The sequence below is a fragment of the Ursus americanus genome, chromosome 6, assembly GCF_024610735.1.
Source record: "Ursus americanus isolate L20-20 chromosome 6, mUrsAme1.1.p, whole genome shotgun sequence".
NCBI classification, from domain to species: domain Eukaryota; kingdom Metazoa; phylum Chordata; class Mammalia; order Carnivora; family Ursidae; genus Ursus; species Ursus americanus.
This window is the reverse complement of record NC_142132.1, coordinates 65,545-92,355: the sequence shown is the minus strand read 5'-3', so window position 1 is coordinate 92,355 and position 26,811 is coordinate 65,545. Positions and strand designations below refer to the sequence as shown.

The following is a 26,811-nucleotide window of genomic DNA, read 5'->3' as shown; positions in this document are numbered from 1 at the left end:
CTTCAAGCCTCTGGGGGCCGCACATTCAGAGTAGAGGAGGTGGGGGCTGGGTGCATGTGGTCTTCCAGGCTTGCGACCGGCCAGTTGGGGAGTCAGTAACCTGCCCTTACATAGACCGCTCTCGAAGAGCCGCCCCCACTTTACTCAGCCTGTGGAGGTTGGGGTAAGTGCACCTGTGCCCTGCGGTGGATCCAGGGTTTGATTCTTGTCTCCGCCGATGTTCCTCACGGCACACGTGGGGGTTAAGCCCTGGAATGTAACCTTTAACTACGCAACCTGGAACTTCCTGGAGAAAGGAAATTTAGGGTTAGGAAATTTACTCAGAGACCCTTGGGTGAGCAATCTTACCTAAACACTGCATTTGTCAATATATTTTTTGTTTTTCTTCCTGTTCCTTCCTTGAGCTTGCTTTCCTTTGTTTAGTTCAGCGGAACTGTCCTCTGTTTGCTACATGGGATGCTGCTTGCGTTAAGAATCAGTTATAAAGCTAATTAGATTTTTAAATTTACTCATTTGAAATTTCTTTTAACACCTCCCTGTAATAGAGGACAGATGAAGTAGAGAAGAAACAGAAGTTTAATAACGCGGATTCCTCGTATACACATGGGAGAAACCGAGGGAAATTGAGGAATTCCCTGAAATGGTTAAAGCCACCACCTTACATGCTATTATGGGCTAGAGATGAAGATATTGGTGGGAGCAGGAGTCATCAGGCAGCCAGAGTAAACAGGGTATGATTTTAAGGTTCCTTTCCCATGGATAAAAGTTTCTAACAATTTAGAGTCTTGCCTTTCTTCCTAGTACAAATGGAGATTTCCTTTTAAATGTAAATGTTTCTCACCAAAGCACAACTTCTGTTCAGTTTTCAGAGGTTCTGTTGTGTTTGTTGTCCCTTAGAGTTAATCATGCCTCTTAACCTTAAAAATAAAAGTGCCATTTATTACCAGAAAAAGATGGATTTTTGGGGGTAGAGAATTACAACTGGGTACCGCAAAACCACAGGTGAATCTTGAGAACTAGCAAGAGGAGGCTCTTTTATAGAGGAGGCGGGGTTGGGAGGGGCTGTTGTAAACTAAAAACCCTTTGGAGTAAACTGGGGCGGGGGGGCGGGGACTGGAAGAATACTGGCTTTTCATTGGCTGGGAGCTTACCGGTTCTCATTGGCTGGGCCCTGACCGGCTCTCATTGCTGGACGCTGACGGGCTCTCATTGGCTGGGCGCTTATCGGTTCTCATTGGCTGGGCCCTGACGGGCTCTCATTGGCTGGGCTGTGGCAGGGGAGGAAGAAGCCTTCTTTCCTCCTGGGATCGTGAAGTGTACCCAGCTGCGAGGTATCTCTTCTCCTGTCGGTGGGGGTTAGAGTGGCTCCTTCCAAACCTTGGGACTTAACATTTGAGTCAGGTTTCCCGATATCTTCACGGGCTCAAACAATGCTGGTGCCAGAGGTCGGTGCTCACTCCTGTGCAGTAGGCTCTGCACGCTCCTGGACAGGACCCGTCGGCAAGGTGCCGCCGAGTCCTCAGCTTCACGGAGACTGGCGGCTGTGGGAGGGCAAAGTGAGTAACGTGGAGCGGAGGCTTGTGTCGTGAATAGTAAGGAGGGGTCGTCGTCAGAGGACCCAGTGGAGGAAAGGCCTGAGGTGGAAACCTGTCTTTGTAGTTACTTTCGTGTACGGCGGGACCTGTGTGTTCCGCAGGCTGTGGCTCGCTTTCCCAGCAGTATTGAATGAGGAGGCTGTCCTGTGTGGGGTGCTCGTGGCTCCCGTGCAAAGTAATTGAACATATGTGCTTGTGTTTATTTCATTCTGCTACACTGGTCCTTGTGCCTGTTTGAATCTCAACACTTTCAAGACTGATTTGTTTACCATAGCTTTGCAAAGCCTTATTCTTTCTCAAGGTGGGTTTGGCTGTTCAAGGCCCTTTCTGGTTTCATAGACGCTTCAGGATTGTTTATGTTGTTTTGTGAAAAATGCCTTTGGAATTTTGTTCGTGATTACATTGAATCTGTGGAATGCTTTGGGCTGAGTGAACAATGTGACAATATTTTACAATCTACGAGTATGAAATATCCTTCCATTTACTGGTCTCTTCTTCAATTTCTTTATCAGCATCCTACAGTTTAGATGTTACAGGATTTTCACATGTTGGTTAAATATTTTCCTAGGTATTTTATTATTTTTTGATGAAATTGTTAGTGGTACTATTTTCTTCCTTGTGATGGTTTGTTATGAATATGTAGGGAATGAGACTGTCATGCTCCTTCAAGGTCCTACTCGGTGGACTAACAATCAAATTGACATGAGACAGAGTAACAGGAGAAAATAAAATTTAATTTTGTACATTTGGGGAATCCAGAGAGACATGGAAACTACAAAGACACTCAGGCAAAATGAGGTATATATATCATCCTGAACTAAGGATAAGGGGCTAGGGGTCAGGAACCTCAAAGGGAAGGTTTACACTTCACAAGAAAAAGAAAGAGTAAATGTTTGGTAGACAGATGTTTTGATGTCTTCTGAGACACAGTGAGAAACAGAAGACTTTGTTCAAACAGTCCTTGAGAGGTTCCTCCCGTTCTGTCATAATTTAGTTGTCTGTGCTGATAGCACTCTTCCTGGAGCCAGGCCTCTGGGAATGGAACTCTTCGACCCAACAGGGGTTATGGTTAGAGCCTAGGGGCTTGGCAGGTCCAATCAGCTGCATTTGTGGTGACCTTCCTGGGGGGCTGAGTTGAGGGTGTGGGTTAAGGTGACTGGCAGGCTCAGGGTTTGTGGTCAGGGGGCTGCTCAAAGTGGGGGTTTGCTGGGATGGGCTCAGGTGGGTCTTCAGATTTCTCCTGCTCTGAATCCTTTCTGGAGTTCCAAATGGCGCAGTTTCCTTCTGTGGGGCAGGCTGAGTCCCCGGTCTGGCTCAGGTGTCCCCAATCCTTGGGGCTTTGGAACCAGGCTTCGGGGATGGACTTCTCAGAACTCCACCTAGGGTTAGGGTTAGGCCCCAGGAGCCTGGCAGGTCCATTCTGCTGGCTGTGCAGTGAGCTCCCCGGTGGGCTGAGTTGAGGGTGTGGGTTAGGGTGAGTGTCAGGCTTAGGGTTTGTGGCCAGGGCGCCGCTGAAAGTGGGTGTTCACTGGGATGAGCTCAGGTGGGCCTTTAGATTTCTCCTGCTCTTAATTCTTTCTGGAGTCCCAAATGGCACGATTTCCTTCTGTGTGGCAGGCTGAGTCCTCTGGTATTGCTCAGGTGTCCCCAGTCCCTGGGGCTTTGGAGCCAGGCCTCTGGGGTTGCATCTCTCATAACCCAACCTAGGGTTAAGGTTAGGGCCTAGGGGCATGGCAGGTCCATTCTGCCAGCTGTGCTGCAAGCTACCTGGAAGGTTGAGTTGAGGGCATGGGTTAGGGTGAGTGTCAGGCTCAGGGTATGTGCCCAGGGGGCCGCTGAAAGTGGGGGTTCACTGGTGTGGGCTCGGGGGCTTTCAGATTTCTCCTGCCCTAAATTCTTTCTGGAGTCATAAATGGTACAGTTCTCTGGCCTTGTGTTGTGAGCAGTGGTTTTGCCCTTTGTGGTGTGTCTTCCAGGTTTCCGCATTTCCCTGATTTCTGTGTAGGTCACAGGTGGAAGCAGCTGTGTCCTGTCTGGGGTCAGGCTGTGGTGTCCCAGCAGGAACAGGGGCATCGGCCGCGAGATTGTACCCATAATTCCTAAAGGAGCCTCTATGATTACATCTGATCTGTAATCCATCGGGGATTTCAATATCAAATAAGGGAAACGCTATGTCAAATACACACAGAACAAAATGAGTCCTCTTTGGAAATAGGTGGGCAGATACAAAGGCACCTATTGTATGATTCCACTTACAGAAACATCCAGAACAGATAAAGGAACAGAGATATAAAGCAGCTTAGGTGTTCTCAGGGTCTGGGCTGGGGGAGAAATGGACAGGGTTGGTTTCTGGTTCAGGGACTCCTTTGGGGAAGGAATATTCTGCAGCCGTGTTCTCTGGTGTGGTGGCACAGCGTCGGGAATATATTTAATGTGCATGACATATTCTATTGAAAACAAGTAATTTTATTTAAAATAAATAAACAATATACAGAACATGAAAAGATAAAATAGCAGTCAATATGTACCAGAGAGAAAGAACATAAGGGGAGGGGATGAAACATTCTGGCGGGACATCAGGTTCGGGTGAAGGAACTAGGGGTAATTGTACAAGGAGCTCTCCCTGCAGGGCTGTGGGCTCTGGATATGGCTCTGGGAGCCCTGCAGGAGCAGGGGGAGGGGCAGGGACAGGAGCAGGGACAGATGCAAGAGCAGGGACAGGGGCAGGAGCAAGGGGAGGGACAGGGTCAGCAGCAGTGGCAGCTGCAGGATCCAGGGCAGGAGCTGGGTCAGGAGCAAGAACAGGAGCACAGGCAGGGGAAGGGGAAAGGGGTAGCGGCTCAGGCAGGGGAAGGAGCAGGAACAGGGGCAGGCGTTGGGTCAGGAGCAAGAACAGGAGCATAGGCAGGGGCAGAGCAAGGGGCAGGGGCAGGGGAAGTGGGATCAACAGGGGTAGGAGCAGGGATGGGGGCAGGAGCAAGGGCAGGTGTTGGGGCAGGGGCAAGAACAGGAGCACAGGCAGGGGCAGGGGAAGGGGCAGGAGCTGGGTCCGGGGCAGGAACAGGAGCACAGGCAGGTGCAGAGGAAGGGGCAGCGGCTCTGGCAGGAGAAGGGGCAGGATCCAGGGTGGGAGCTGGGGCAGGAGCTGGGGCAGGGATAAGAACAGGAGCATAGGCAAGGGCAGGGGAAGGGGGAGCGGCAGGGGCAGGAACAGGAACAGCAGTAGTGGCAGGGGCAGGAGTAGGCTCTCCGTGGGCAGGTTCTCCAGCAGGCTCTTCCTGGACAGCTTCAGGCTGTCCGTGGGCAGGTGCCAGGTCACCTTCTGGCTCCTGGTCTCCTGCTGAAGTCGCTGCAGGCACCACCCCTCCCTCTGGAGCTGCCCATGAACTTGGAGCCGGCTCTAGTTCCTCAGATGGTGGAGCAGCTGTGAGAGGAGAAAAGCTCACCCATGTGCCTGCCTCTCCGTGGCCTTTGCAGAGACAGAGCACAGCCCAGGGGCGCCCAGAGAAGCCGCAGCCAGGAAGGAACCCTCATTGGGGCATCTCCCCAACTGCAGTCCGCCCACTGGGTGCTCTGAGCCCAGTCCTTGCTCCTGGACCCACACCAGCCTCTGGGGGCTCCTCCCTGTGGGGCCAGCACTGACCCATCCCCACACACCACACACACCCAGCCCCAGCCTTCTCACCCTCGGGCTCGGCCTCCGTGGGCTCTGGCTCATGGACCACAGTCCAATGAAAGACCACCAGGGACAGTGGCCTGGGTGGTGTCAAAGGCCATCCCGGGTAGTCCTCAGTCCCTGCTTCTGGAGACCACTGTGAGGTGACTCCTTCTGCCAGGGACATGGAGCAGGTGTCTGCCAGCCTCCTCTCAATCTCATCTGCGGCCTTCTGCAAAGACAGGGACAGGTAGCCGGCCCAGAAGCATCATATCCCTGCCCAGCCATCCCCACTGTCCGCCTGCCCAGGCCCCTGCTGCTCCCAGATCAGACACAGACCTGTGCATGCACAGCCCTGCACCTGGGATGCAGTGACCCATCCCTGCAGGGCTTGGCATAAACCTTGGGCAGAAGGGTGCAGCCCCCGCACACCCCGTCCCACACAGCCAGCCTTGACCTGGGGTGTGAACATGACCTGCCCACTGGACATTGACCCCTCATCAGCCTGCTCCTGCTCGGAGTGGCCACACCCTATATGACCCCTCTTTCCACACACAGACACACACACAGACACACACACACACACAGGGAGGGGACCTGGGGCTGCACAGTCGGATCAGAGCGTGTGGGGCTGGGCTGGCCAGCTCTGGGCCTCCTGGTGTCACCTTTCTGTCCTTCTGGCCAAATGGCCAGAGGTGTCGGGGAGCCCTGACACGACATCCCCAGCAAGGGGAAGTGTTTGCAGGGCGCGCTTTCCTCTGCCTGCAGCCTCTGGACTTGGGGATGCAACACGCAAACATGTTCTTCGTTCGAGGATCTCCAACGAAATGAGCTGAGCAGGGGGCTGGCTCTGGAATGTGGGTGCCTGGTTCCCTGGGTTCCAAATTCTGTTGGGCTCTGTTGTCAGGGAAGTGAGGTCACCACTGCCTGGGGTCCCCTTGCCAGACTTCCTCCTCACACAAGAGCCCCCTGAGGGCCCCCCTCCCCCAGCTGCTCAGTGCTCACCCTGCCCCCCCATGGCCCGTCCATACAGTGACACCCACACAGTCCACCCACAGCCCCCGGGAGGCCTGGGTGCAGCTGGTGTCCCCGCTGTGAGGACGCAGAGCTGGGTTCAGACCGGGCTTCTGCTCGTGACCAGGGCCGTGACCCTGGACAGACCCTGTGCCTCTCAGGGACTCCCCAGGCTTCCCATCTGCACAGTGGAGTGTTCTGGCTTCTACTTCTAGGGACACCATCATGGGGTAAGACCTCTACATACATTCCGTACCTGCTATCACAGGAGGCTGGGGCACGCACTTGGCAATGTGAGGATGAGCCAGGGGCTGGGCGGGAACACAGCTCAGAGGGGCTGGGTCTGCTCTGGGGTCCAGGCAAAGCCACCCCCCTCCTGCCTGTGTCCCAGTCCCCATGGGAAGGTTGCAATGAATGGATTCTGACCTTGTCCTCTCGCAACACAGACTTCCAGGGGCTCCCATAAGGTTGAGGCTCAGGTCCCCGGGCCTCGTCTGTGCCCATGTGTGGGGCAGTCTCCACAATGGTTCCCGGGCATTCCCGAATCCTGGTCGCACATCCCTGTGGATTCCCCTTCCCTCCAGGATGGAAGACCTGTGTCTTCCTTCCGCTCTAAGGAAGAGAATGGAGGAAAAAGTCTGTGACTTCTCCTGTGTTCAGTCTCTGTCTCTGTCTCTGAGTGTCTCACAGGAGCAGGATCTGAGGGCTCCGGGGGCGATGTGAGAAACCTCAGAAGTCTCCCTCGTCCCTGTTTCCCTCTCCTGTCCTGGTGCTCAGTTCCTTCCTAAGGCCTCCTCACCATGCCCAGAGCACTGACTCTGGAACCTCTTCCAAATGGGAACCCTGAGGCTGCACCAAGGAGGGTCCTGACCTTGGTCCCCCGAGCAGTGGTCAGTGCTCTGCCACATTCTGCATACCCAGGTCCTCAGCCCCCCAAGCCCCCAGGCTGCCCTCTGCTCAGAAGGACCTCGAGGGAGTACAAAGCATTTTCCCAGGACTGGGAGCACAGTGGGTCAGGGACGGAGATCCAAGGCCAGCAGGCTCTTCTACAAGCCTGTGGAATCCTGGAGACACCCATCTCTACAGCCCAACTGACAGTAGAGTAAGCTGAGGCCTTTTGTGCTGTAGCCCCCTCTGCACTGGGGGGGGGGGGTGTCTCTTCCTACTTCCAGGTGCCCAGGTTGGTGATGGACACTGGACCCCAGACCCTGTCCTCTCCCAGTGCCCTGGCAACACCCCTGGGCCCCTTGGGGACCCCCTGATCATCAGCCTGACGTGTCTCCCCTCCCTATGCTATGGGTCTGGGGTATGGCCAGGAGTCCTGATGCTCCTGCCCCATGGCCCAGCTGTCTCCGACCTCTTTCTTCTTTCCCCCTTGTCACCCACCTCGCTCCCAGGGTGTCCTCCCCGTTGACCCCCAGCTGGGCAGTCAGAGTGTGTGTGTGTGTGTGTGTGTGTGTGTGTGTGTGTGTGTGTGTCTGCGCACACAGGTACACATGCTTCTACCTGCCTGGGGATGCCCAGGGTCATGTCCCTGCATGGGACGGAGTGGGGAGCTATCCCCAAGGATCTGAGGGGCTCTCACCCCCAAAGCAAACCTCATGGAAGGGTTGATGCTGGCCTAGGACTGGAGAGCAGCCCTGCTTCTGGACTCTGCACCCCTCATTTGTCTTGGGCCAGTCCCTGCCTCTCTGGACCCCAGGTTCCCAACTGTCCCTGAGGGTTGGACACATGACTGCTCCCCCAAGGTAGGTGGAGGACAAGTGCACCAGGCACACAGGCCTCCCCACTGAGAGGGTTAGGTGTTCACAGAGGACCTGCACACAGCACATGTATCATGACCCAGCCCTGTGACGGACGTGCACGAGACCCGTGGCTCCACCCCGTGGTCCCTCACCACCGCCAAGTGCTCTGTGGCCCCAAAATCCGCTAAGCCCCGGAACCATGCCCACCCCAGCCAGCAAACCTCAGGGTGCAAGGCCAGGTGGGTTGGACATCTGGGGACACAAAGGTCACTGAATACCCCCCGCCCCCCCCAGCTGGCCTGGAATACAGACTCCCTACCAGGGTCTAGCTAAGTGCATAGGTGGGCCAGGGGACCTGGAGACAGCAATGGAGGCTGACTCAGGGCAAGGAGAAGATTGGTCTGTCCATTCCCCTTCTCCTCTCCTCATTCTGCCTCATCTTCCTGGCAGGACCTGGGACAGAGGTTCAGCCTGACCCTGGCTGCAGCCCTGGCCAGAGTCGGGGGTGGGAAGGAGGCCAGGGAGGAGGGGCCCACCACCAGGATGCCCAAGTGTGAGGGTGTTGTTGATGTAATGAGGGACCCCATGGGCATTGAGGGATTTCAGCTGTTTTTGGACATGAGCAGGGCCCCCAGGACTGAGCCCCTGCCCCATCCTGACCCCCCACGAGGCCCCGCATCCTCCCCAGCCCAGTCCTGGACGGCAGCCAGTCCTCTCTCCAGCCCCAGGAAATCCAGCTACTCAGGGGCTGCAAAATCTTTACAAGCTGGAGCCCGAGCAGCCCTGTGGGGCCTGGTTCTGGGCCCTGGAGCCCCACGGTGAGGAGAGGTGAGGCCAGGCAGGAGTGGGGAGAGGGCAGAGTGGATTCTCCTTGAGGACCATGGCTCCCTGGTCAGCACAGACCCTGTTGCGTGCTGGCCCCTAGGGCACCCAGATTCCAGCTCCCGGGCAGGCTCTGGAAGGGAGACCAGAGTGTGGCTCCTGCTAGCTCAGACGTGTCACTCTGTCCTGTAGCTACAGCCTGTCCCGCCAGCTGGACTCCCCCTCCTAGTTGACCAGCAACACCTTCAGAGCCAAGAAGAACAGGCTGTCATCAAACTCAGGGACCAGTGAGTGGCTGGGCAGGCAAGGGAGGGCTCACTCTGGGCTCAGGGAGTCTCTGGCTGGGCTAGCGGGGGCTTGGGAGGGCTGGCTTTCCAGCTTCTCTGCTTAGTTTTTTTGATTGTTTCCTTGGCTGTGCAGAAGCTTTTAATCTTGATGAAGTCCCATAAGTTCATTTTATCTTTTGTTTCTCTTGCCTTTGGGGATGTGTCATGAAAAAGGTTGCTTTGGCCGATGTCGTAGAGGTTGCAGCCTATGTTCTCCTCTAGAATTTTGATGGATTCCTGTCTCACATCGAGGTCTTTCATCCATTTGGAGTTTATTTTTGTGTATGGTGTGAGAGAGTGGTCAAATTTCATTCTTTTGCATGTAGCTGTCCAATTTTCCCAGCACCATTTATTGAAGAGACTGTCTTTTTTCCACCGGATGTTTTTTCCTGCTTTATCAAAGATTAGTTGACCAAAGAGCCGAGGGTCCATTTCTGGGTTGTCTATTCTGTTCCTTGGGCAGACCACACTTCTGACATGAGGTCCATGGGTGACTCTTCTTCAGGAGTGGGGACTCAGTGGGAGCCCTGGGAGCACGAGGAAGACTTTCCCTGGGGTCCCCCAAGGCCACATAAGAGGGGAGGAGGCTGTCCCCATGCCCAGACAGCCCTTCCCCAGCACCCACTTACCTAGTGGGGAGGGGCAGGTGTCCTTGCTGCACACAGTAAATCTGGACTTGAAGAGTACATGGAAATTCTGCTTTGGTTAGAACCTGAGCATTGGGGTTTGGTTCTTTCACTTCCTGGGCTGACAAGACACACACACTTTCTAGGATTCCTCCTCGAATGAAGAGCTTTTGCAGGGTCCCAGGGGTCCTGGACCTGGGGAGGGGAGAGGGGCATGTCCTCCCAAAGACAGGATGGTTTCGGGTCATGATCCTGGGCCAGGGCCAGAGACAGCCTCTCACTGCTCCGGACTCTAAGGCTGAGGGGACCTTTCGCAGGCACAATGATGCCCACTGAACACAGGGACTTCAGAAAGGACACACACCTGAACCAGGTCCTGCCCCAGGACAGTGGCTGCCTTCCCCAGCTCCGGAGGAAGAGGGACATCCTCTGTTTCTGTGGGCAGGAGTCCTCTGTCCCACTAGCAGGCACTGGACGGTTTCTAGTCTGCCTCTGGAAATGCACCAGCACTGAGTGGGCCAATCACTGTCCACACACGAATGTGGACAACGTGCTAAGAAACTGCCAGAGGTGATCCTGTGCAAATGGCCTGTGGGCTGGTGGGGCTGGAGGCTTCAGTGACCTGCAGGGGCTATGGGCCTCCTTTCCCTGGATGGGAACCCTCCTGGAGTCTTGTCTCCACCCTCGGGGTTCCCTCTTGCTGGCTTCAGGACCGAGGGAGAGACTGTGGTGTGGCTGGGAAGGCTCCCCCCCCCCAGCCTCCTTCCTTCCACACACATCACTGCTCCCCAAGAAGCAGGAGGGCACGTGCTGTGATGAACACTGGGTATTATACATAACTAACGAATCATTGAACACTGCATCAAAAACTATATACTATACACTGGCTAACTGCACATAATAAAAAAATGAAAATAGAATCATACAGAATGTACTTTTAAAAAATTGTAAGAAATCATAACATTAATTTTGCCATTTTAAACATTTTCAGTATAAAGTTCAGTAGTGTTAAGTATATTTACACTGCTGTGAACACACCTCCAGAACGTTTCGTCTTGCAAATCTGAAATTCTGTACTCATTCGTATTTTTTTATATTTTATTTAAATTCAATTAGCCAACATAGAGTGCATCATTAGTTTTTGATGTAGTGTTCAATGACTCATTAGTTGCATGCTCATCAGATCAGCATCTTTATTTTTCTAATTTAAATTTTAGTTAACATACTGTGCAATATTGGTTTCTGGGGTGCAATTCTGTGATTCATCACTTAATAGGACACCCAGTGCTTACACAGTAAGTGCCCTCCTTAATCCCCATCACCGACTAGCCCCTCCCCACCCCCTCTCTCCAGGGACCATCAGTTTGTTCTCTATCATGAAGATTCTCTCATGGTTTGTTTCTTTCTCTCTCTTTTTTTCTTTTCCCTGTTCCCACATGTTCATCTATTTTCTTTCTTAAATTCCACATATGAGTGGGATCATATGGTATTTGTCTTTCTCTGACGGGCCTTTGAATGTCTGCACCCACTAAATCACAGCTTCCCCCTTTTCCCCCTTCCCTGAATCTCCTGGTTACTACCAGTCTAGCTTCTATTTCTGGAAATATGGCTACTTTGGAGAGCTCCCAGCTGTGGATTCCTACAGTATTTGTCTTTTTGTGAGGGCTTATTTCACGGAGCCTCGTGTCCTCAAGGTTCATGCATGTTGTAGCAGGTGTCAGGACTTCCTTCCTCGGTAAGACTCAATGATATTTCATTGATGGATAGACCACATTTGGTTTATCCATTTATCCATTGGTGGACATTTGAGTTCCTTCTGCCATTTGGCCGTTTGTCTATTGTGAAGAGTGCTGCTGTCACATGGGTGTGCAAATATCTCTTCCAGAACTTGCTTTCTAATTCTTTTGAATATATACCCTGAGGGGGGATTGCTGGATCATACTGTACCTGCATTTTTAGTTTTTGAGATGCTTCGATACTGTTTTCCATAGTGGTACACCATTTTACAATCACACCAGCAGTGCACAAAAGTTCCAGTTTCTCCACATCTTTGCCAACATTTGGAGTTTTCTGTTTCTGGTTGTCTTTTTTTTTCTCCAGTAGCCATCAGAATGAAGGTAGATGATATCTCTGTGGTTTTGGTTTAGATTTCTCTGCTTATTAATCATATTGAGCATATTTTCTTATGCTTGTCAATTAGATATGTCAATTCAAGTCCTTTGTCCATTTTTTTAAATCAAGTCATTTGTTTTGTTATTGTGCTGTGCAAGTTCTTTATTTATTCTGAATATTAACTCATCATCAGATATATGATTTGCAAATGTTTTCTCCCATTCTGTAGGTTGTTTTTTCACCTGTTGTGTCCTGTGATTCACAATAGTTTTTTACTTTGATGTAGTCCTATTTGCCTTTTATTGTTGTTGTTGCTGTGGATTTGTGTTCTAGCTAAGAAATCATTGTCCTATCCAGTGTCATGAAGCTTTTACCCTATGTTTTCTTATGGGAGATGGACAGTTGTAGGACTTTCATTGAGGTGTTTGATTCATTTTTTAGTCATTTCTGTAAGAGGTGAAATGGAAGGGTCCATCTTTGTTCTTTTACATGGGGATATCCAGTTTCTCAGCACAATTTTTTTTACATTTAATTTAATTTTATTTAAATCCAACTAATTAACATAAATAATATATTATTTTCAGAGGTAGAGTTCAGTGATTCATCAGATGTGTATAACACCCAGTGCTCATTACATCACGTGCCCTCCTTAATGCCCATCACCCATTACTCCATCTCCCCCTCCCTTCAGCAACCTTCAGTTTGTTTCCTATGATTAAGAGTCTCTTATGGTTTGTCTCCATCTCTGATTTTGTCTTGTTTTCTTTTTCCCTCCCTTCCTCAACGATCCTCCATTTTGTTTCTTAAATTCTGTATATGAGTGAAATCATACGATAATTGTCTTCCTCTGATTGACTTATTTCACTTGGCATAATCCCCTCCAGTTCCATCCATGTCGATGCAAATGGTAGTATTCGTCCTTTCTTATGGCTGAGTAATATTCCATTGTATAGATGAACCACATCTTTATCCAGTCATCTGTTGAAGGACATCTCGGTTCCTTCTACAGTTTGGCTATTGTGGACATTGCTGCTATGAACATTGGGGTGCATGTGCCCCTTCTTTTCACTACATCTGTATCTTTGGGATAAATACCTGATAGTGCAATTGCTGGGTCATAGGGTAGCTCTATTTTTAACTTCTCGAGTAACCTCCGCACTGTTTTCCAGAGTGGCTATACCAGCTTGCATTCCTACCTTGCGTACCAGCGTAAGAGGAGGGCTCCCGTTTCTCCACATCTTCTCCAACATTTGCTCTTCCCTGCCTTGTTTATTTTGGCCATTCTAACTGGTGCAAGGTGGTATCTCATGTGGTTTTGATTTGTATTTCCCTGACGGCTAGTGATGTTGAACATTTTTTCATGTGTCTGTTAGCCATTTGTATGTCTTCTTTGGAGAAGTGTCTGTGTATGTCTTCTGTCCAATTTTTTTTTACAGATTTATTTATTTGAGAGAGAGAGAGAGAGAGAGAGAGAGAGAGAGAAGGGGCAGAAGGAGGGGAGAGAATCCTCAAGAAGACTCCTCGCTTGATTGTGGAGGCTGTCACAGGGTGGCGGTCAATCTCAGGAACCTGAGATCATGACCTCAGTGGAAATCAAGAGTTGGGCACCTGACCGACTGAGCCACCCAGGCACCCCACGAATAGATTTTTAAGTAATCTCTACACCCACATGGGGCTGGAAAACCTTGAGATTAAGAGTCACAGGCTCTACTGACTGAGCCAGCTGAGCGCTCTTAGGAAGCATGAATTAAGATGGATAGATCGGGCATGGAGCTCTGCTATGAGTTTGTCACTGGCATGATATAAGACACCTTTAGTATTTTATTGCTTTGTGCTCAAGGGTTTCTCTCTCAGGACTTAGGCATTCTGGGACAACTTGGGGCATGCGGAAATTAATACTGCCATCCTGCTGTCCTGCACTATGCTATAACTGAATCCAGAACATCCCAACATGGGCCATGATATCTTCCTTCTAATTTTGCAGTGTGCCTGTAACAAAAATATATACATGACAGAGAAGACATGAAGACCTATCATAGGTTCGTGTTGATTTGATTACAAGAGGATTCACCAAAACCCCTATTTTGGTGTCTTTTTTGTTTGAGGCCACCAAGCTTTTCCACTCTAAGCATTATGTCTTAATAAAAGTCAGGAGGGATGAGAAGCTGAGGCTGACCTCTTTGACAATGGCGTGGATTATTTTTGAACACCTTTCTCCTCTTTTAGACAAAATTATTTTCCACAGTAATTGTGAAATGAAACGATTCCATTTCATGCCTACTCTTACTAAACAAAAATAGTACCACTTGGAATCTTCCCTCCTTTTCACTGTTTTAAATTTTAAACACAAATAAATAGTCCAAGTAGATGGAGGTAAAATAACTCAATTTACGTCTTGTCTTCACATCCTCAGTGCTGTCATTGCTTCCTTTGTCTCCTGTTTCGATGCAGAGATAAGTAGTTTGCCCATGAAGGGGCCTTATAATTGGGAAGGGGCACACTTGGCTGAGTCAGGAGTTGAGGGGCCTGCTGTATCACTGGAATTTCCAGAATTGAAATTATCTGTAGAATATGATGTTTCTTAAAAACAAGTTATAAAAAAATGCTAATTTGCTAATATCTATGTTGAAAGCCAATGGTAACCATAGCATTTGTTTAGATTTAGAAATTAAACAAACAAAATATTTTTTTCTGGAAAGGAATATTTTATCACTGATGTTTAGAGTTGCTGGTTGAGTGATTAATAAAGAGAAGTTGGCTTTTGGTTGATCACTTTTTAATTTAATTTAATTTAATTTAATTTAATTTAATTTAATTTAATTTAATTTAATTTGTTTTTGATGTAGTTTTCAGTGGTTCATTAGTTGCGTATAACACCCAGTGCTCATCTCAAGATGTGCCCAACTTAATACCCATCACCCGGTTACCCCATCTTCCCAACCCCTCCCTTCTGTAATCCTTAGTTTGTTTCCCAGAGTCCAGGGTCTCTCATGGTTTGTATCCCTCTTCTGTCCCTTTCTTGACTGGATTATTTGTTCTTTGGGTGTTGAGTTTGATAAGTTCTTTATAGATCTTGGATACTAGCCCTTTGTCTGTTATATCATTTACAACTATCTTCTCCCATTCCGTGGGTTGCCTCTTAGTTTTGTTGACTGTTTCCTTTGCCAAGCAGAAGCTTTTTGTCTTGATGAAGTCCCAAGAGTCCATTTTTGCTCTTGTATCCCTTGCCTTAAGAGACGTGTGTTGCAAGAAGTTGCTGCAACCGATGTCGAAGAGGTTACTGCCTGTGCTCTCTAGGATTTTGATGGATTCCTGTCTCACATTTAGATCTTTCGTCCATTTTGAGTTTATCTTTGTGTATGGTGTAAGAGAATGGTCCAGTTTCATTCTGCATGTGGCTGTCCAATTTTCCCAGCACCATTTATTGAAGAGACCGTCTTTCTTCCATTGGATGTTCTTTCCAGCTTTGTCAAAGATTAGTTTGACCATAGAGTTGAGGGTCCATTTCTGGGTTCTCTATTCTGTTCCATTGATTTATGTGTCTATTTTTGTGCCAGTACCATACTGTCTTGATGCTCACAGCTTTGTAATATAGCTTGAAGTCAGGCATTGTGATGCCTCCAGCTTTGGTTTTCTTTTTCAACATTCCCCTGGAGATTCGGGGTCTTTTCTGATTCCATACAAATATTAGGATTGTTTGTTTCAGCTCTGTGAAAAATGTTGATGGTATCTTGATAGGGATTGCATTGAATGTGTAGTTTGCTCTGGGCAGCATAGATATTTTAACAATGTTTATTCTTCCAATCCATGAGCATGGAATGTTTTTCCATCTCTTTGTGTCTTCCTCAATTTCTTTCATAAGTGTTCTGTAGTTTCTAGAGCACAGATTCTTTACCTCTTTGGTTAGGTTTATTCTTAGGTATCTTATGATTTATGATGCTATTGTAAATGGAATCAATTCCCTAATTTCTCTTTCTTCAGTCTCATTGTTAGTGTATAGAAATGCAACTGATTTCTGTGCATTGATTTTGTATCCTGCCACATTACTGAATTCCTAAATGAGGTCTAGCAATTTTGGGGTGGAGTCTTTTGGGTTTTCCACATAAAGTATCATGTCATCTGTGAAGAGAGTTTGAATTCTTTGCCAATTTGAATGCCTTTTATTTCTTTTTGTTGTCTGATTGCTGAGGCTAGGACTTCTTTTTTTTTTTTTTTTTTTAATGATTTTTTATTATATTATGTTAGTCACCATACAGTACATCCCCGGTTTCCGATGTAAGGCTCGATGATTCATTAGTTGTGTATAACACCCAGTGCACCATGCAATACGTGCCCTCCTTACTACCCATCACCGGTCTATCCCATTCCCCCACCCCCCTCCCCTCTGAAGTCCTCAGTTTGTTTCTCATAGTCCATAGTCTCTCATGTTTCATTCCCCCTTCTGATTACCCCCCCTTTCTTTATCCCTTTCTTCCCCTACCGATCATCCTAGTTCTTATGTTCCATAGATGAGAGAAATCATATGATAGTTGTCTTTCTCTGCTTGACTTATTTCACTTAGCATTATCTCCTCCAGTGCCGTCCATGTTGTAGCAAATGTTGAGAACTCGTTCTTTCTGATAGCTGAGTAATATTCCATTGTATATATGGACCACAACTTCTTAATCCAGTCATCTGTTGAAGGGCATCTCGGCTCCTTCCACGATTTAGCTATTGTGGACATTGCTGCTATGAACATTGGGGTGCATATGGCCCTTCTCTTCACTACGTCTGTATCTTTGGGGTAAATACCCAGTAGTGCAATGGCTGGATCATAGGGTAGCTCAATTTTTAACTTTTTAAGGGACCTCCACACTGTTTTCCAGAGTGGCTGTACCAACTTGCATTCCCACCAACAATGTAGGAGGGATCCCCTTTCTCCACATTGAGGCTAGGACTTCTAATACTATGTTGAACAATAGTCGTGAGAGTGGGCACCCCTGTCATGTTCCTGACCTTATGGGAAAAGCTCTCAGTTTTTCCCCATTGAGAATGATATTTGCTGTGGGCTTTTCAGAGATGGATTTTATGATGTTGAGGTGTGTTCTTTCTATCCCTATACTTTAAGAGTTTTAATCAAGAAAGGATGCTGCATTTTGTCAAATGCTTTTCAGCATTGAGAGGATCATATGGTTCTTTTCTTTTATTAATGTGCTCTATCACGTTGATTGATTTGTGAATGTTGAAACACCCTTGCATCCCGGGAATAAATCCCACCTGGTCGTGGTGAATAATTCTTTTTGGATTATTGGATCCTATTGGCTAGGATCTTGTTGAGAATTTTGGCATCCATTTCATCAAGGATATTGGTCTGTAATTCTCCTTTTTAAATTTTTTTTTAAAGATTTTATTTATTTATTTGACAGAGATAGAGACAGCCAGCCAGAGAGGGAACACAAGCAGGGGGAGTGGGAGAGGAAGAAGCAGGCTCATAGCGGAAGAGCCTGATGTGGGGCTCGATCCCAGATCGCCGGGATCACGCCCTGAGCCGAAGGCAGACGCTTAACCGCTGTGCCACCCAGGCGCCCCATGTAATTCTCCTTTTTGATGGAATCTTTGCCTGGTTTTGGGATAAAGGTAATGCTGCCTCATAGATCAAGTTTGGAAGTTTTCCTTCTGTTTCTATTTTTTGAAACAGCTTCAGGAGAATAGGTATTAATTCTTCTGTAAATGTTTGGTAGAATTCCCCTGGAAAGCTATCTGTCCCTGGACTCTTTTTTTTGTGGGGGGGGGAGGGAGGTTTTTGGTTACTGCTTCAAATTTCCTTGCTGGTTATTTGTCTGTTAAGATTTTCAATCTCTTCCTGTTTCAGTCTTGTTAGTTTTTAAGTTTCCAGGAATGCACCCATTTCTTCCAGATTGCCTAATTTGTTGGCATATACTTGCTAATAATACATTCTAACAATTGTCTGTATTTCCTTGGTATTGTTTGTGATCTCTCCCCTTTCATTCATGATTTTTTAATTTGGGTCCTTGCCCTTTCTTTTGGATAAGTCGGGCCAGAGGTTTATCGATCTTATTAATTCTTTCAAAGAACCAGCTTCTAGTTTCGTTGATCTGTTCCACTGTTCTGGTTTATATTCAATTGATTTCTGCTCTGATATTTATTATTTCTCTTCTCCTGCTTGGTTTAGACTATATTTGCTGTTCTTTCTCCAGGTCCTTTAGGTATATGGTTAGCTTGTGTATTGGGGATTTTTCTACTTTTTTGAGAGTATTGCTATATACTTCTCTCTTAGGACCGCCTTTGCTGTATCCCATAGGTTTTGAACTGATGTGTTTTCATCCTCTTTAGTTTGCATGAATTGTTTAAGTTCTTTAATGTCCTGGTTGCCCCATTCATTCTTTAGCAGGATGCTCTTTAACCTCCAAGTGTTCGAGTTTCTTCCAAATTTCTTCTTGTGTTTGAGTTCCAGTTTCAAAGCATTGTGGTCTGAAAGTATGCAGAGAATAATCTCAATCTTTTGGTATCGGTTGAGACCTGATTTGTGACCCAGTATCTGATCTATTCTGGAGAAAGTTCCATGTGCATTCGAGAAGAATGAGTATTCTGTTGATTTAGGATGGAATGTTCTGTATATATCTGTGAAGTCCATCTGGTCTAGTGTGTCATTCAAAGCCCTTGTTTCTTTATTGATCTTCTGTGTAGATGATCTGTTCAGCTGTGAGAGGGGTGTTGAAGTCTCCTACTATTAATGTATAGTTATCAATATGTTTCTTTACTTTGGTATTAATTGGTTTATATAATTGGCTGCTCCCATGTCCAGGGCATAGATATTTACCCCTTTGTTAGATCATCTTGTTGGATAGACCCTTTATGATATAATGTCCATCTTCATTCCTTACTACAGTATTTGGTTTAAAATCTAATTTGTCTGATAGGATTGTTACTCCAGCTTTCTTTTGAGGTCCATTAGCATGATAAATTGTTCTTCACCCCCTCACTTTCAATCTAGAAGTGTCTTTAGGTGTAAAATGAGTCTGTTATAGACAGCATATGGACGGGTCTTGCTTTTTTATCCAACCTGATACCCTGTGTCTTTTGGTTTAAGCATTTAGCCCATTTGCATTCAGAGTAACTATCGAAAGATATTAATTTAATGCCATTGTATTGCCCATAAAGTCCTTGTTTCTGTAGATTGTCTCTGTTACTTTCTGGTCTATATTACTCTTGGGGTATCTCTTCGCTTACAGAATCCCCCTTAAAATTCCTTGGAGGTCTGGCTTGGTGGTCACATAATCTTTCAGTTTCTGTCTGTCCTGGAGGCTCTTTATCTCTCCTTCCATTCTGAATGACAGCCTTGCTGGATATACTATTCTTGGCTGCATGTTCTTCTCATTTAGTACCCTGAATATACCTTGCCAGCCCTCTCTTGCCTGACAGGTTTCTGTGGATAGGTCTGATGTTATTCTGATGTTCCTCCCTCCATACATAAGGATCCTCCTCTCCCTAGCTGCTCTCAGGACAGCTTCTTTGGCTGTAAGATTTGCAAGCTTCACTGTTATATGTTGGGGTGTTGATCTATTGTTATTGATTTTGGGAGGGGTCCTCTTTGGCTCTCTGACTTGAATGCTTGTTTCCTTCCCCAGATTAGAAAAATTCTCAGCTATGATTTGCTCAAATATACCTTCTAGTTCTCTTTCTCTCCACCCTCTCTGGGATCCCAGCAATTCTGACATTGGTTTGTTTCAAGGTGTCATTAAATTCTTGAAGCCTTTCTTCATGGGCTATTAGTTGTCGTTCTCTCTTTTCCTCAACTTCCTTCCTTTCCATCAGTCTGTCCTCTAGATAACTTACTCTCTCTTTTGCCTCATTGACACTAGCTCTTAGAGCATCCAATTTAGAATGCATTTCATTCATAACATTTTTAAGTTCAGCCTGATTAGATCTCATTTCCACCCTTTGAGATTTTGTATTGTCATTTATGCTCTTTTCAAGCTTAGCTATTAACTTTAAAATTGCTATCCTGAATGCTATCTCTGACATCTTGTATCCATATCCATTAGCTCTGTGGCAGAGAACATTGCCTCTGGTTCTTTCCTTTGTTGTGAATTCTTCCTTTTAGTCATTCTGCCCAGGGAAGGTTGGGTGAGCGAATGAACAGAGTCCAAAATATCATCCACAACCCAAGCAGAATGCACCCTAGAAAAAAATCTGAATTGGTTGGAAGCCACCACAGAAAAGCAAACAGCCAAAGTGAAAGAAAACTATAAAAAAAAGGTGGAGGAGGAGAGACTATAATCTCACTGGGTAGACAAAGCAGGGTGATCCACTTGTTCCTGATTGAATTTTGGTCTCTGTGTTAGAAGACACTACATCCCAAAATTGCAAAGAAAGCAAAACATATATATAATTGAATAGAGTGAAAAAAGAACTAGAACGAAGCATATATCTATAAAATATAGATGTGAAATAATAAAAGTTAGAAAGGGACTTAAAAACATAAGTTGGCAAAATAAGAATATAATCGAAATGGGGAAAAGGTAAAAAAAAAAAAAAAGAAGAAGACATGGAAAATTTTAGACTGAAGGATAAACGAGTTGTGAAGAAGCACCTGGACCTCAATATAATATTTTCCCCTGGTGCTGGAGTTTTACAGTGTTGTGGAATCCATAAGCTTGTCTTTCACCTGTTCATCCAGTCCACCTTCTGGGGGAGGGGCCTGCTGTGCTGCTTTTTGGGTGTCTTTGCCTGGGTGGAGTTGCCCCACCCTTGTCACGTGGATGGGCTGAAGGTGAGCTGGTTGTGTGTGTGGATTTTGTTCCCTGGAAGCTTTCCACCATTTTCTGAGTGCCAGGGCAAAAATGGCTGTGTCTGGATCTCTGGCCCAGAGCCACAAGATCATTGTTCCCCCCCCCTTCAATAAACCCTCCAGGTGAAAGGGTCTCCACTTCTATGTGCACCAAAGTTTGCAGACTCCCATGGTTTGTGTCCACTGCAGTCTTCCCTGGGGGAGTCCCAGGGACCATCACTGCACTTTGTGTCTTTGGAACTGTGAGTGGTCGTGGGCTCATGTGCGCACCCTGCTCCGCAGCTGTTTTGCCCCTCCCAGAGGATGGTAAACAGCCCACAAGTTCCAGTCCTTTTCAGAGTGGTCAGGCAGAGAGTGGTCTCCCTACTGGCCCATCTTGCAGTTTATGGTGACCAGAGCTTAGCATCCCTTCTGGACTCACTGACCATAACCAGTTCCTTTGCTCCACTTCTTGGGCTTGTATTGGTTCAGGCACCCCTGTTCTTTCTGTGTCTTCTGGGATCCTGAGACTACAATGGCCCACCTAGAATTCTGTCCTTTTCATCCCCTGAGCCCCTTTCAGAAAGGGATATTTCTCACCAGAGCAGATATCTAAGGGTTCTGATTTGTGCTCTGTTGTTATATCATTTAATGGTAGCCAGCTTATGGAGCCTCCCTTCCCCTTCTGTTTATCTTCCAATATCTCCCACAGATTCATGCCTGTGCACATCCTACCTTGCAAAAAAACACAGTGGTTTTTCTGCTTGTAGAGATCCAGACATATTTCTTACATCTCAGGCTGATTTTGTGGGTATTCAGTATGATTTGATCGATATCAAGCTAAAGTCAAGTGACCAGATGAAACGAGGTCCCCTTCTCTTCAGCCATCCTGCCTCCCTCTTTACTGTTATGTTTAGAGTCCCTTTTACCATGTGAGGTCACAGTCATTGAATTTTTGTGTTAGGATGTGCACACTTTGGGAGACCATTATTCTGCTACCACATGTCTAATTTTCTTTATTTATGCCTTCTCTCACAGCTGTGCCCTGAGAGACATGCACAAAGAGAAGAGGTCGTCTGTTTGGGCCACCAGGTTCTGAGAATCCAAACGAGAGACCACTTGACCTGTGTTGTTGGTACAAGAGCCCCACTATTAGTCATCTACCTTCTATTCCTTTTCAGACCTCGTATTCTAAATGGCCTTATCTGACTTGTCTCTTCTCGTTTAGAGTCCATCAGGCTACAGATGGTCCTGTCTATGCAGCCACAAATGGAGACAGCCCCTACCGAACCGACTTCTACCGAGGACCTTTGGACAGACCTCTGGGGATGAAACCCTGACTACGAATCTTCAACAACGCCCCCGACCAGCAGGAGCAGTTAGACTAGTCATGGCCCCCTTTCCCTACCGGCAGTTAGGGTTACTTCTTCAGAGGGGGGGAAGTTAGGAGTTAGTTGGACAGGTAGTCAGGGTCAGGGTCCCCAACAAGAAAATATGGAGTCAGGACAGTTAAAATAAAATAGCACTGACATCCTGTTCTGCAGCTTAGACAGGACAACACGGACATTCTGCTCTGCAGCCTTTGCAGGAATGACTTCTGCAAAACATCCCAAAATAAGACTATTAACCACAAAAGCAGTTGTCAATATCATGGACAAGGGACAGTTAAGATCTAAGCCCCCAGATGTTAGGGGAAAAAAAAAGACCATCAGCAAGTGGACATGAACCTACTAGGGAGACAGATGTGACCAAAGCCCTGGTTGGCACAACTCAGCACACCCTGCTTAAGAAAGTTCCACAAAAAGAGCTTATAAAAACCCCTAAATGTAGAAACTCCGGGTGCAACCCACTTGGGTCCCCTCCCTCTCTGGGAGCTTTGTACTCTTGCTCAATAGACTTTGCTTTGATGCCCACCACTCTTCATCTGGTCTACCTCTTCATTCTTGGAAGCAGCATGACCAAGAACCCGGGCACTGAGGGGACACAGATCCTGTAACACCACGATGGTGAACATTCAACATCATGAAGGGATCTGTAGATTTATCAGAGATTGCAGGTTTAAATATGGACTAGACAATCATTTGGCAGTGCTGTTATTTCACTTAACAAGCTTTCACTGAGGACCTAAGCTGGACTGTCTACTAAGACTATGTAAAACCAATGTACTGGGTTTTTTCCACGTGCAGACACATAAATGACAGTGATGTGATGTATAATACGATATGCATTAGACATATTCATATCTGTGTGTGACCAAGGAATCTAAATAAATGTATTTCTTGAGAAAAAAAAAGAATAATAAAAAAGTGAAGGGTCAATGTATTGACACCCTTGTTAAGGAACCTGGATAGAACCTCAGATGGCCTCTATCCAACTCCATATCTTTCTCTTCCTTTTGATGGTGACTTTGTTATAATCTGCGTTTTGATGTCATTTTTAGTTGTGACTATAATTTTTTAAAAGATTTTATTTATTCATTTGACAAAGAGAGACAGCTAGTGAGAGAGGGAACACAAGCAGGGGGCGTGGGAGAGGAAGATGCAGGCTCATAGCAGAAGAGCCTGATGTGGGGCTCGATCCCATAACACCGGGATCACGCCCTGAGCCGAAGGCAGACGCTTAATGACTGAGCCACCCAGGCGCCCCGTGACTACAATTTTTGACTAACTCTAGCCTTATCACCCATATGTGAGTTCATAAACAACCGTTTGTTTGACTTGTGTTTGAACTTACGTAGGGAGATCTAGTCCTTCGTAACTTGCATCATTTCCTCAGCACTTCCGTGTGAGAAATATTGTTTCAGTGTAAGGCGACAGCAGGGCATATGGCCTGGGGTGCAAAGTGTTAATAGCAAGTCATTCCCTCCCTCTTCAGGAGACCCAGAGTCCAGTGTCTTTGCCAGTTCTCCCTGTAACTCTCAGGATGGAATCTAACTGGTATGGGAATAACTGAGAAAATTCAAATGGAAGAAGGTCTGTAGCAGGAAGTAGGTGATCTCTTCAGGCTAAATATGATAAATGAAGCTGGAACTTACCGATCTATGAGAAACGACTACAACCACCCAACAACTTCCTTCCATTTTTCTGTGGTGATGATTTTAACTATTCCGGTAAAGACAAAACCATTTGGAACTTAAATGCAAAGGCTAGTTGACTTTAAGTAAACCATGTATGTTTTATTAAAAAGAGATAACTTTTTTAAATTGAGCACATCGTTAAAACTGTGGATATAATCTGAGGAGTGTTTTAGAGGATTTGAGATTTTTGTCACCCTTCACCACATTAGAAGTTTGGTAGAATTTGGTTGTCCTCCTCTATATTCATACTAAAGATGAGAATGTGCCTAATTATTAGCTCCATGACCCCATAGCAGTTGGTTGTGGATGAAATTAAAGTAAGAATTTATTAAGTCAACTGGGTGGTGTAGTTGGTTAAGTATCCCACTCCTGGTTTCACCTCAGGTCATGATCTCAGGGTCGTGAGATGGAGCCCTGCTTAGGTCTGGGTGCTCAGTGCAGAGTCAGCTTGAGACTCCCTCCCTCTTCCTGCCTTTCGTGCTTGTGCTCTCTCTCTGTCTCTCTCTTTCTCAAATAAATAAATAAATAAATCTTTTTAAAAAATAAGAATTTATTCACATACTTACATTTAAGATTAAGGAACTGATTGCACTCTTACTTGTCTATATGTAAATATTTGTGCACCTGTGAGGACAAAATCTTAAGTGTTCTGTAAAACCTCTGGGTCATTCACAGAAGAGACTAAGGTAGCTGGGGACTTGTAGGCAGCTATTTGTCCACTGTCCACAATATGAAAAGATAAAAGAGACAGATGAGGTCTCCTCTGGCTTGTCCTTGATCGTCATCCTTCCTGAGGATGGCCATCTCTGGACAGCTCAGTGGCAGGGACTCATTCACAGTGTGGGGCATTTGTTCCCCAGCGACATCAGCCAGGGAAATGGATTTGGTTTTCTGTGCCAGCCCAGCCACAGCTGAGGTCACAGCCCCCTCTCGTGGGCTCATAAGGGTCTCACTGTCACCAGGCAGGTCACTGTATTTGGGAAACCACCGTGAGAGTTTGCAATTGCCTTCATCTCCAACCTCCTGGAGGCAAAGTGCAGGTCTCTGGTACCATGTGAAGTCATGTGAAGTCATCATGAGAAAGTGTCCTTTTGCTTAAGAAAAACATGGATAGGGCTTCTGGGTGGCTCAGCCAGTTAAGCGTCTGCCTTCTGTTCAGGTCATGATCCCAGGGTTCTGGCATCGAGCCCGGGCTCCCTGCTCAGCAGGAAAGGAGGTAGGGAAATAGCTTAGAACCCACAGAGAATGTGAATAAAGGGGAGTGAAATGGAATTCAGTCTGTGTGTTGCTTTAGGAATTGGAAGTTAATTTCTTCTCAATTGTGATTGTTCTTGAAATGGAAAAGCTGTATTTTTTTTAAACTTTATTTTTATTTTTTTCTAATAATAATTTTTTGTTATGTTAGTCACCATACAGTACATCCTTAGTTTTTGATGTAGTGTTCCATGATTCATTATTTGGGTATAACACCCAGTGCTCCATGCAATATGTGCCCTCCTTAATACTCATCACTGGCCTATCCCAATCCCCCACCCCTCCCCTCTGAAGCCCTCAGTTTGTTTCCCAGAGTCAATAGTCTCTCATGCTTCATTCCCCCTTCTGTTTAGGGTCCATTGTCTAAAGGGACAGACAGTGGAAGTTCACCAAATATAGAACGAAATTTAATTGTTCATTATAGATGCCGCCAAGTAGTTCCCAGACATTTCATTCTACTGTAGTAATTCATTATACCTGGGCAGGTGCACATGGAAGACAATTGATGCATGCATAGTGGTAATAAACACGCCCCACAGTAGTAGAATAATAGAGGATGCACGTGTGTAAAATTATTCGACTACAGCTTCCATGCTTTCCCTTTGGTTCCTTATTATCTATGAAATTGGACAATTTTTGTTCTCTAGGCTTAAAACTCATTGTCAGTATTTAGAGTTTTTCAATGCTGATCTTCTCCTGTATGAGTTACCAAAAACCTAAAATATGTATGAACTTTAAAAAATGCTATATTGAAAATTACAGCAGGGAAGTTCCATTTTGTGAATATTGTGTCAATGGATCTCTATTTTGACATCAGTGTTCGTTAGAAATGATGACATTTCATGTGAGTATAAATGTCAATGTGAAAAAGAAAAGGTAGGAAGAACCTTGAATGTTTAAGTAATTGGTGAAATGACAGGTGTGTGTGTGTGTGTGCGCTTGTGTGTGTGTAATTGATTTTCAGTGAATGGTTCGGCTTCTTGTAGGGCCTCCGAGAGAGCCCAGGTGAACCTTTCAATGAGTTGGTATCTGTTTTCAGAACATGGGAATCTCTTAGTCCAATAGTCAATCAGGCAAGCTTTGAGGTCTTGAAGAGTTTCAGTCCTCAGCGATGGTGTTGCAGACCCTTGTGAGCAAACCCTAGGGTATGCTCAGAGCCCTCATTAGCTGGTACCAACGTCTGACGATTTCAGACAGCATTTCCCAAAGAAGTACCTCTTGAGTCTCTGTCCTTGTCAGTTCCCTACACTTCCTTACACTAGTTATGTGATCAGTGTGTTTCAGGATAATCCCCACATGTGATTTTTGCTCTTTCCTACCAGTCCTATCTGTTTCTCATCTTCTTCTTTTATGGTAGGGGTTGGGAAGCAACCTGTGTGGTGTAGGAAGGGGTGTGGTAGTTGTCTGCCTTCAGAGGATGAAATTATGCCTAGAAATTGTACTGTAGTTTGAGGTCCTCAGCCCTAACTTAGGTCAATTGTCCATCCTCTGAGTGTCAGGAATTCCACCACTTCACTTGGATGCTCGTCTATTCTCCAAGCTGTCCTCAGTAATAAGGACGTCATCCATCTAGGGAATACTGGTTTGTGTGTATGTTTTTGTTTTAGGAAAGGCCTGGATGTTCCTGAAAATCATACTGTTCAGTACTCTTTCCTGTGCTTGTTGGCCCTCAGTAAATCTTTTGTGAAGTATTCATTTTTTAAATAGACGGTCTTTTTATGGTTGATGAGTAGGAATTCTGTATTGACAAGTCTTTGTCAGTGTGTGTACTGCAAATCTTTACTTCCCAGCCTGCGGCTCACCTTTTCATTTTCTT

The 26,811-nt window shown here is 46.4% G+C and overlaps 1 long non-coding RNA gene across 3 annotated transcripts; it reads left to right on the top strand.

Moving 5' to 3' along the window:
- Positions 1-29: 29 nt before the first annotated feature.
- LOC123800067 (uncharacterized) lies at positions 30-25,749 on the top strand. 3 transcript variants are annotated; one of them, XR_006781809.2, is made up of 3 exons: positions 30-163; positions 21,704-21,800; positions 21,894-25,749. It is a non-coding gene; the product is annotated as an uncharacterized LOC123800067 (long non-coding RNA). The 3 variants fall into 3 exon arrangements; XR_006781810.2 differs by lacking the exon at positions 30-163 and adding an exon at positions 1,176-1,556; XR_006781811.2 differs by lacking the exon at positions 30-163 and adding an exon at positions 1,177-1,331.
- The last annotated feature ends 1,062 nt before the right edge of the window (positions 25,750-26,811 follow it).